Below are 12,087 nucleotides of genomic sequence, written 5' to 3'. Positions count from 1 at the left end.
TGATTCCCGCCTCTGTTTCCCCATATCTGATTCCCCGCCTCTGAATCCCCAAATCTGATTCCCTGCCTCTGATTCCCCAGCTCTGATTCCCCGCCTTTGATTCCCCCCGTCTGATTCCCAGCCTCTGAATCCCCGTGTCTGATATCCTGCCTCTGATTCCCCGCCTCTGATTCCCCATCTCAGATTCACCGCCTCTGATTCCCCACCTCTGATTCCCCATCTCTGATTCCGCACATCCGATTCCCTGCCTCTGATTCCCCGACTTTGATTCCCCACCTCTGATTCCCCAGCTCTGATTCCCCGCCTCTGATTCCCCAACTCTAATTCCCCGCCTCTGATAACCCAGCTCTGATTCCCCGCCTCTGATTCCCCGTGTTTGATTCCCTGCCTCTCATTCCCCGCCTCTGATTCCCCATCTCTGATTCACCGCCTTTGATACGCCACCTCTGATTCCCCATATCTCATTCCTCGCCTCTGTTTTCCCGCCTGTGATTCCCCGCCTCTGATTCCCCATATCTCAATCCCCGCCTCTGATTCCCCATCTCTGATTCCCGGACTCTGATTCCCGGACTCTGATTCCCGGCCTCTTATTCCCGGCATCTGATTCCGGCCTCTGATTCCCGGCCTCTGATTCCCTGCTTCTGATTCTGATTCCCTGCCTCTGATTCCCCATTTCTGATTCCGCACATCTAATTCCCTGCCTCTTATTCCCCACATCTGATTCCCCATATCTGATTCCCCGCCTCTGTTTCCCCGCCTCTGATTCCCCACCTCTGTTTCCCCATATCTAAGTCCCCGCCTCTGATTCCCCAACTTTGATTCCCCACCTCTGATTCCCCAGCTCTGATTCCCCACCTCTGATTCCCCGCATCTGATTCCCTGCATCTGATTCCCAGCCTCTGATTCCCTGCCTCTGATTCCCAACCTCTGATTCCCCACCTCTGATTCCCCATATCTGATTCCCCGCCTCTGTTTCCCCGCCTCTGATTCCCCGCCTCTGTTTCCCCATATCTGATTCCCCGCCTCTATTTGCCCGCCTCTGATTCCCCGCCTCTGTTTCCCCATATCTGATTCCCCGCCTCTGAATCCCCAACTCTGATTCCCTGCCTCTAATTTCCCAGCTCTGATTCCCCGCCTCTGATTCCCCGTGTCTGATTTCCTGCCTCTGATTCCCCGCCTCTGATTACCCATGTCTGATTCCCCGCCTCTGTTTCCCCGCCTCTGATTCCCCGCCTCTGTTTCCCAATATCTAAGTCCCCGCCTCTGATTCCCCAACTTTGATTCCCCACCTCTGATTCCCCAGCTCTGATTCCCCGCCTCTGATTCCACGCATCTGATTCCCTGCATCTGATTCCCAGCCTCTGATTCCCTGCCTCTGATTCACAACCTCTGATTCCCCACCACTGATTCCCCATATCTGATTCCCCGCCTCTGTTTCCCCGCCTCTGATTCCCCGCCTCTGTTTCCCCTTATCTGATTCCCCGCCTCTATTTGCCCGCCTCTGATTCCCCGCCTCTGTTTCCCCATATCTGATTCCCCGCCTCTGAATCCCCAACTCTGATTCCCTGCCTCTAATTTCCCAGCTCTGATTCCCCGCCTCTGATTCCCCGTGTCTGAATTCCTGCCTCTGATACCCCGCCTCTGATTACCCATGTCTGATTCACCGCCTCTGATTCCCCACCTCTGATTCCCCATCTCTGATTCCGCACATCCGATTCCCTGCCTCTGATTCCCCGCCTCTGATTCACCGCCTCTGTTTCCACGCCTCTGATTCCCCGCCTCTGTTTCCCCATATCGGATTCCCCGCCTCTATTTGCCTACCTCTGGTTCCCCACCTCTATTTCCCCATATCCGATTCCCCGCCTCTGAATCCCCAACTCTGATTCCCTGCATCTAATTCCCCAGCTCTAATTCCCCGCCAATGATTCCCCGTGTCTGATTTCCTGCCTCTGATTCCCCGCCTCTGATTACCCATGTCTGATTCACCGCCTCTGATTCCCCACCTCTGATTCCCCATCTCTGATTCCGCACATCCGATTCCCTGCCTCTGATTCCCCGCCTCTGATTCACCGCCTCTGATTCCCGACCTCTGATTTCCCGCCTCTGATTCCCTGCCACTGATACCCCGCCCCTGATTCCCCACCTCTGATTCCCCATATCTGATTCCCCGCCTCTGTTTCCCCGCCTCTGATTCCCCGCCTCTGATTCCCATTATCTCATTCCCCGCCTCTGAATCCCCATCTCTGATTCCCGGACTCTGATTCCCCACCTCTGATTCCCGGCCTCTTATTCCCGGCATCTGATTCCGGCCTCTGATTCCCGGCCTCTGATTCCCTGCTTCTGATTCTGATTCCCTGCCTTTGATTCCCCATCTCTGATTCCGCACATCTGATTCCCTGCCTCTGATTCCCAACCTCTGATTCCCCATTTCTGATTCCCCGCCTCTGTTTCCCCGCCTCTGATTCCCCGCCTCTGTTTCCCAATATCTAAGTCCCCGCCTCTGATTCCCCAACTCTGATTCCCCACCTCTGATTCCACAGCTCAGATTCCCCGCCTCTGATTCCCCGCATCTGATTCCCTGCATCTGATTCCAAGCCTCTGATTCCCTGCCTCTGATTCCCAAACTCTGATTCCCCACCTCTGATTCCTCATATCTGATTCCCCGCCTCTGTTTCCCCGCCTCTGATTCCCCGCCTCTGTTTCACCATATCTGATTCCCGGCCTCTGATTCCCCGCCTCTGATTCCCCGCCTCTGATTCCCTGCCTCTGATTCCCAACCTCTGATTCCCCACCTCTGATTCCCCGTGTTTGATTCCCCGCCTCTGTTTCCCCACCTCTGATTCCCCGCCTCTGATTCCCCAACTCTACTTCCCCGCCACTGATTCCCCAGATCTGTTTCCCCGCCTCTGATTCCCTGCCTCTGATTCCCAACCTCTGATTCCACACCTCTGATTCCCCATATCTGATTCCCCGCCTCTGTTTCCCCGCCTCTGATTCCCCGCCCCTGTTTCCCCATATCTGATTCCCCGCCTCTGATTCCCCAACTCTGATTCCCCGCCTCTGATTCCCCAGCTCTGATTCCCCGCCTCTGATTCCCCGTGTTTGATTCCCTGCCTCTGATTCCCCGCCTCTGATTCCCCGTGTTTGATTCCCTGCCTCTGATTCCCCGCCTCTGATTCCCCATCTCTGATTCATCGCCTTTGATTCGCCACCTCTGATTCCCCATATCTGATTCCCCACCTCTGTTTCCCCGCCTCTGATTCCCCGCCTCTGATTCTCCATATCTCATTCCCCGCCTTTGAATCCCAATCTCTGATTCCCGGACTCTGATTCCCCACCTCTGATTCCCGGCCTCTTATTCCCAGCATCTGATTCCAGGCCTCTGATTCCCCGCTTCTGATTCTGATTCCCTGCCTCTGATTCCCCATCTCTGATTCCGCACATCTGATTCCCTGCCTCTGATTCCCCACCTCTGATTCCCCATATCTGATTCCCCGCCTCTGTTTCCCCGCCTCTGATTCCCCGCCTCTGTTTCCCCATATCTAATTCCCCACCTCTGATGCACCAACTCTGATTCCCCGCCTCTGATTCCCCAGCTCTGATTCCCCGCCTCTGATTCCCCGCATCCGATTCCCCATATCTGATTCCCCGCCTCTGTTTCCCCGCCTCTGATTCCCAACTATGATTCCCCGCCTCTGATTCCCCAGCTCTGATTCCCTGCCTCTGATTCCCCGCGTTCTATTCCCTGCCTCTGATTCCCCGCCTGTGATTCCCCATCTCTGATTCACCACCTCTGATTCCCCACCTCTGATTCCCCATATCTAATTCCCCGCCTCTGTTTGCCCGCCTCTGATTCCCCGCCTCTGTTTCCCCATATCTGATTCCCCGCCTCTGAATCCCCAACTCTGATTCCCTGCCTCTGATTCCCCAGCTCTGATTCCCCGCCTTTGATTCCCCCCGTCTGATTCCCAGCCTCTGAATCCCCGTGTCTGATATCCTGCCTCTGATTCCCCGCCTCTGATTCCCCATCTCAGATTCACCGCCTCTGATTCCCCACCTCTGATTCCCCATCTCTGATTCCGCACATCCGATTCCCTGCCTCTGATTCCCCGACTTTGATTCCCCACCTCTGATTCCCCAGCTCTGATTCCCCGCCTCTGATTCCCCAACTCTAATTCCCCGCCTCTGATAACCCAGCTCTGATTCCCCGCCTCTGATTCCCCGTGTTTGATTCCCTGCCTCTCATTCCCCGCCTCTGATTCCCCATCTCTGATTCACCGCCTTTGATACGCCACCTCTGATTCCCCATATCTGATTCCTCGCCTCTGTTTCCCCGCCTGTGATTCCCCGCCTCTGATTCCCCATATCTCAATCCCCGCCTCTGATTCCCCATCTCTGATTCCCGGACTCTGATTCCCGGACTCTGATTCCCGGCCTCTTATTCCCGGCATCTGATTCCGGCCTCTGATTCCCGGCCTCTGATTCCCTGCTTCTGATTCTGATTCGCTGCCTCTGATTCCCCATTTCTGATTCCGCACATCTAAATCCCTGCCTCTGATTCCCCACCTCTGATTCCCCATATCTGATTCCCCGCCTCTGTTTCCCCGCCTCTCATTCCCCACCTCTGTTTCCCCAGCTCTGATTCCCCGCCTCTGATTCCCCGCATCTGATTCCCTGCATCTGATTCCCAGCCTCTGATTCCCTGCCTCTGATTCCCAACCTCTGATTCCCCACCTCTGATTCCCCATATCTGATTCCCCGCCTCTGTTTCCCCGCCTCTGATTCCCCGCCACTGTTTCCCCATATCTGATTCCCCGCCTCTATTTGCCCGCCTCTGATTCCCCGCCTCTGTTTCCCCATATCTGATTCCCCGCCTCTGAATCCCCAACTCTGATTCCCTGCCTCTAATTTCCCAGCTCTGATTCCCCGCCTCTGATTCCCCGTGTCTGATTTCCTGCCTCTGATTCCCCGCCTCTGATTACCCATGTCTGATTCCCCGCCTCTGTTTCCCCGCCTCTGATTCCCCGCCTCTGTTTCCCAATATCTAAGTCCCCGCCTCTGATTCCCCAACTTTGATTCCCCACCTCTGATTCCCCAGCTCTGATTCCCCGCCTCTGATTCCACGCATCTGATTCCCTGCATCTGATTCCCAGCCTCTGATTCCCTGCCTCTGATTCACAACCTCTGATTCCCCACCACTGATTCCCCATATCTGATTCCCCGCCTCTGTTTCCCCGCCTCTGATTCCCCGCCTCTGTTTCCCCTTATCTGATTCCCCGCCTCTATTTGCCCGCCTCTGATTCCCCGCCTCTGTTTCCCCATATCTGATTCCCCGCCTCTGAATCCCCAACTCTGATTCCCTGCCTCTAATTTCCCAGCTCTGATTCCCCGCCTCTTATTCCCCGTGTCTGAATTCCTGCCTCTGATTCCCCGCCTCTGATTCCCCATGTCTGATTCACCGCCTCTGATTCCCCACCTCTGATTCCCCATCTCTGATTCCGCACATCCGATTCCCTGCCTCTGATTCACCGCCTCAGATTCACTGCCTCTGCTTCCCCAGCTCTGATTCCCCGCCTCTGATTCCCCGCGTCTTATTCCCTGCTTCTGATTCTGATTCCCTGCCTCTGATTGCCCATCTCTGATTCCGCACATCTGATTCCCTGCCTCTGATTCCCCACCTCTGATTCCCCATATCTGATTCCCCGCCTCTGTTTCCCCGCCTCTGATTCCCCACCTCTGATTCCCCAGCTCCGATTCCCCGCCTCTGATCCCCGCATCTGATTCCCTGCATCTGATTCCCAGCCTCTGATTCCCTGCCTCTGATTCCCAACCTCTGATTCACCACCTCTGATTCCCCATATCTGATTCCCCGCCTCTGTTTCCACGCCTCTGATTCCCCGCCTCTGTTTCCCCATATCTGATTCCACGCCTCTATTTGCCCACCTCTGATTCCCCACCTCTGTTTCCCCATATCTGATTCCCCGCCTCTGAATCACCAACTCTGATTCCCTGCATCTAATTCCCCAGCTCTGATTCCCCGCCTCTGATTCCCCGTGTCTGATTTCCTGCCTATGATTCCCCGCCTCTGATTACCCATGTCTGATTCACCGCCTCTGATTCCCCACCTCTGATTCCCCATCTCTGATTCCGCACATCCGATTCCCTGCCTCTGATTCCCCGACTCTGATTCCCCACCTCTGATTCCCCAGCTCTGATTCCCCGCCTCTGATTCCCCAACTCTGATTCCCCGCCTCTGATAACCCAGCTCTGATTCCCCGCCTCTGATTCCCCGTGTTTGATTCCCTGCCTCTCATTCCCCGCCTCTGATTCCCCATCTCTGATTCACCGCCTTGGATTCGCCACCTCTGATTCCCCATATCTGATTCCCCGCCTCTGTTTCCCCGCCTCTGTTTCCCCGCCTCTGATTCCCCGCCTCTGTTTCCCCGCCTCTGTTTCCCCGCCTCTGATTCCCCATTTCTGATTCCGCACATCTAATTCCCTGCCTCTGATTCCCCACCTCTGATTCCCCATATCTGATTCCCCGCCTCTGTTTCCCCGCCTCTGATTCCCCGCCTCTGATTCCCCGCATCTGATTCCCTGCATCTGATTCCCAGTCTCTGATTCCCTGCCTCTGATTCACAACCTCTGATTCCCCACCTCTGATTCCCCATATCTGATTCCCCGCCTCTGTTTCCCCGCCTCTGATTCCCCGCCTCTGTTTCCCCATATCTGATTCCCCGCCTCTATTTGCCCGCCTCTGATTCCCCGCCTCTGTTTCCCCATATTTGATTCCCCGCCTCTGAATCCCCAACTCTGATTCCCTGCCTCTAATTTCCCAGCTCTGATTCCCCGCCTCTGATTCCCCGTGTCTGATTTCCTGCCTCTGATTCCCCGCCTCTGTTTCCCCATATTTGATTCCCCGCCTCTGAATCCCCAACTCTGATTTCCTGCCTCTAATTTCCCAGCTCTGATTCCCCGCCTCTGATTCCCCGTGTCTGACTTCCTGCCTCTGATTCCCCGCCCCTGTTTCCCCATATCTGATTCCCCGCCTCTGATTCCCCATATCTAAGTCCCCGCCTCTGATTCCCCAACTCTGATTCCCTGCCTCTAATTTCCCAGCTCTGATTCCCCGCCTCTTATTCCCCGTGTCTGAATTCCTGCCTCTGATTCCCCGCCTCTGATTACCCATGTCTGATTCACCGCCTCTGATTCCCCACCTCTGATTCCCCATCTCTGATTCCGCACATCCGATTCCCTGCCTCTGATTCACCGCCTCAGATTCACTGCCTCTGCTTCCCCAGCTCTGATTCCCCGCCTCTGATTCCCCGCGTCTTATTCCCTGCTTCTGATTCTGATTCCCTGCCTCTGATTGCCCATCTCTGATTCCGCACATCTGATTCCCTGCCTCTGATTCCCCACCTCTGATTCCCCATATCTGATTCCCCGCCTCTGTTTCCCCGCCTCTGATTCCCCGCCTCTGTTTCCCCATATCTAAGTCCACGCCTCTGATTCCCCAACTCTGATTCCCCACCTCTGATTCCCCAGCTCCGATTCCCCGCCTCTGATCCCCGCATCTGATTCCCTGCATCTGATTCCCAGCCTCTGATTCCCTGCCTCTGATTCCCAACCTCTGATTCACCACCTCTGATTCCCCATATCTGATTCCCCGCCTCTGTTTCCACGCCTCTGATTCCCCGCCTCTGTTTCCCCATATCTGATTCCACGCCTCTATTTGCCCACCTCTGATTCCCCACCTCTGTTTCCCCATATCTGATTCCCCGCCTCTGAATCCCCAACTCTGATTCCCTGCATCTAATTCCCCAGCTCTGATTCCCCGCCTCTGATTCCCCGTGTCTGATTTCCTGCCTATGATTCCCCGCCTCTGATTACCCATGTCTGATTCACCGCCTCTGATTCCCCACCTCTGATTCCCCATCTCTGATTCCGCACATCCGATTCCCTGCCTCTGATTCCCCGACTCTATTCCCCACCTCTGATTCCCCAGCTCTGATTCCCCGCCTCTGATTCCCCAACTCTGATTCCCCGCCTCTGATAACCCAGCTCTGATTCCCCGCCTCTGATTCCCCGTGTTTGATTCCCTGCCTCTCATTCCCCGCCTCTGATTCCCCATCTCTGATTCACCGCCTTGGATTCGCCACCTCTGATTCCCCATATCTGATTCCCCGCCTCTGTTTCCCCGCCTCTGTTTCCCCGCCTCTGATTCCCCGCCTCTGTTTCCCCGCCTCTGATTCCCCGCCTCTGATTCCCCATTTCTGATTCCGCACATCTAATTCCCTGCCTCTGATTCCCCACCTCTGATTCCCCATATCTGATTCCCCGCCTCTGTTTCCCCGCCTCTGATTCCCCGCCTCTGATTCCCCGCATCTGATTCCCTGCATCTGATTCCCAGCCTCTGATTCCCTGCCTCTGATTCACAACCTCTGATTCCCCACCTCTGATTCCCCATATCTGATTCCCCGCCTCTGTTTCCCCGCCTCTGATTCCCCGCCTCTGTTTCCCCATATCTGATTCCCCGCCTCTATTTGCCCGCCTCTGATTCCCCGCCTCTGTTTCCCCATATTTGATTCCCCGCCTCTGAATCCCCAACTCTGATTCCCTGCCTCTAATTTCCCAGCTCTGATTCCCCGCCTCTGATTCCCCGTGTCTGATTTCCTGCCTCTGATTCCCCGCCTCTGTTTCCCCATATTTGATTCCCCGCCTCTGAATCCCCAACTCTGATTTCCTGCCTCTAATTTCCCAGCTCTGATTCCCCGCCTCTGATTCCCCGTGTCTGACTTCCTGCCTCTGATTCCCCGCCCCTGTTTCCCCATATCTGATTCCCCGCCTCTGATTCCCCATATCTAAGTCCCCGCCTCTGATTCCCCAACTTTGATTCCCCACCTCTGATTCCCCAGCTCTGATTCCCCGCCTCTGATACCCCGCATCTGATTCCCTGCATCTGATTCCCAGCCTCTGATTCCCTGCCTCTGATTCCCAACCTCTGATTCCCCACCTCTGATTCCCCATATCTGATTCCCCGCCTCTGTTTCCCCGCCTCTGATTCCCCGCCTCTGTTTCCCCATATCTGATTCCCCGCCTCTATTTGCCCGCCTCTGATTCCCCTCCTCTGTTTCTCCATATCTGATTCCCCGCCTCTGAATCCCCAACTCTGATTCCCTGCCTCTAATTTCCCAGCTCTGATTCCCCGCCTCTGATTCCCCGTGTCTGATTTCCTGCCTCTGATTCCCCGCCTCTGATTACCCATGTCTGATTCACCGCCTCTGATTCCCCACCTCTGATTCCCCATCTCTGATTCCGCACATCCGATTCCCTGCCTCTGATTCCCCGCCTCTGATTCACTGCCTCTGCTTCCCCAGCTCTGATTCCCCGCCTCTGATTCCCCGCGTCTTATTCCCTGCTTCCGATTCTGATTCCCTGCCTCTGATTCCCCATCTCTGATTCCGCACATCTGATTCCCTGCCTCTGATTCCCCACCTCTGATTCACAATATCTGATTCCCCGCCTCTGTTTCCCGCCTCTGATTCCCCGCCTCTGTTTCCCCATATCTAAGTCCCCGCCTCTGATTCCCCAACTCTGATTCCCCACCTCTGATTCCCCAGCTCTGATTCCCCGCCTCTGATCCCCGCATCTGATTCCCTGCATCTGATTCCCAGCCTCTGATTCCCTGCCTCTGATTCCCAACCTCTGATTCCCCACCTCTGATTCCCCATATCTGATTCCCCGCCTCTGTTTCCACGCCTCTGATTCCCCGCCTCTGTTTCCCCATATCGGATTCCCCGCCTCTATTTGCCCACCTCTGGTTCCCCACCTCTATTTCCGCATATCTGATTCCCCGCCTCTGAATCCCCAACTCTGATTCCCTGCATCTAATTCCCCAGCTCTAATTCCCCGCCAATGATTCCCCGTGTCTGATTTCCTGCCTCTGATTCCCCGCCTCTGATTACCCATGTCTGATTCACCGCCTCTGATTCCCCACCTCTGATTCCCCATCTCTGATTCCGCACATCCGATTCCCTGCCTCTGATTCCCCGCCTCTGATTCACCGCCTCTGATTCCCGGACTCTGATTTCCCGCCTCTGATTCCCTGCCACTGATACCCCGCCCCTGATTCCCCACCTCTGATTCCCCATATCTGATTCCCCGCCTCTGTTTCCCCGCCTCTGATTCCCCGCCTCTGATTCCCCATATCTCATTCCCCGCCTCTGAATCCCCATCTCTGATTCCCGGACTCTGATTCCCCACCTCTGATTCCCGGCCTCTTATTCCCGGCATCTGATTCCGGCCTCTGATTCCCGGCCTCTGATTCCCTGCTTCTGATTCTGATTCCCTGCCTTTGATTCCCCATCTCTGATTCCGCACATCTGATTCCCTGCCTCTGATTCCCAACCTCTGATTCCCCATTTCTGATTCCCCGCCTCTGTTTCCCCGCCTCTGATTCCCCGCCTCTGTTTCCCAATATCTAAGTCCCCGCCTCTGATTCCCCACCTCTGATTCCACAGCTCAGATTCCCCGTGTCTGATATCCTGCCTCTGATTCCCTGCATCTGATTCCCCATCTCAGATTCACCGCCTCTGATTCCCCACCTCTGATTCCCCATCTCTGATTCCGCACATCCGATTCCCTGCCTCTGATTCCCCGACTTTGATTCCCCACCTCTGATTCCCCAGCTCTGATTCCCCGCCTCTGATTCCCCAACTCTAATTCCCCGCCTCTGATAACCCAGCTCTGATTCCCCGCCTCTGATTCCCCGTGTTTGATTCCCTGCCTCTCATTCCCCGCCTCTGATTCCCCATCTCTGATTCACCGCCTTTGATACGCCACCTCTGATTCCCCATATCTGATTCCTCGCCTCTGTTTCCCCGCCTGTGATTCCCCGCCTGTGATTCCCCATATCTCAATCCCCGCCTCTGATTCCCCATCTCTGATTCCCGGACTCTGATTCCCGGACTCTGATTCCCGGCCTCTTATTCCCGGCATCTGATTCCGGCCTCTGATTCCCGGCCTCTGATTCCCTGCTTCTGATTCTGATTCGCTGCCTCTGATTCCCCATTTCTGATTCCGCACATCTAAATCCCTGCCTCTGATTCCCCACCTCTGATTCCCCATATCTGATTCCCCGCCTCTGTTTCCCCGCCTCTCATTCCCCACCTCTGTTTCCCCAGCTCTGATTCCCCGCCTCTGATTCCCCGCATCTGATTCCCTGCATCTGATTCCCAGCCTCTGATTCCCTGCCTCTGATTATCAACCTCTGATTCCCCACCTCTGATTCCCCATATCTGATTCCCCGCCTCTGTTTCCCCGCCTCTGATTCCCCGCCACTGTTTCCCCATATCTGATTCCCCGCCTCTATTTGCCCGCCTCTGATTCCCCGCCTCTGTTTCCCCATATCTGATTCCCCGCCTCTGAATCCCCAACTCTGATTCCCTGCCTCTAATTTCCCAGCTCTGATTCCCCGCCTCTGATTCCCCGTGTCTGATTTCCTGCCTCTGATTCCCCGCCTCTGATTACCCATGTCTGATTCCCCGCCTCTGTTTCCCCGCCTCTGATTCCCCGCCTCTGTTTCCCAATATCTAAGTCCCCGCCTCTGATTCCCCAACTTTGATTCCCCACCTCTGATTCCCCAGCTCTGATTCCCCGCCTCTGATTCCACGCATCTGATTCCCTGCATCTGATTCCCAGCCTCTGATTCCCTGCCTCTGATTCACAACCTCTGATTCCCCACCACTGATTCCCCATATCTGATTCCCCGCCTCTGTTTCCCCGCCTCTGATTCCCCGCCTCTGTTTCCCCTTATCTGATTCCCCGCCTCTATTTGCCCGCCTCTGATTCCCCGCCTCTGTTTCCCCATATCTGATTCCCCGCCTCTGAATCCCCAACTCTGATTCCCTGCCTCTAATTTCCCAGCTCTGATTCCCCGCCTCTTATTCCCCGTGTCTGAATTCCTGCCTCTGATTCCCCGCCTCTGATTACCCATGTCTGATTCACCGCCTCTGATTCCCCACCTCTGATTCCCCATCTCTGATTCCGCACATCCGATTCCCTGCCTCTGATTCACCGCCTCAGATT

Source organism: Narcine bancroftii, chromosome 2 (assembly GCF_036971445.1).
Source record: "Narcine bancroftii isolate sNarBan1 chromosome 2, sNarBan1.hap1, whole genome shotgun sequence".
NCBI classification, from domain to species: domain Eukaryota; kingdom Metazoa; phylum Chordata; class Chondrichthyes; order Torpediniformes; family Narcinidae; genus Narcine; species Narcine bancroftii.
The sequence above is the reverse complement of the archived record's forward strand: the minus strand, read 5'-3'. Positions refer to the sequence as shown.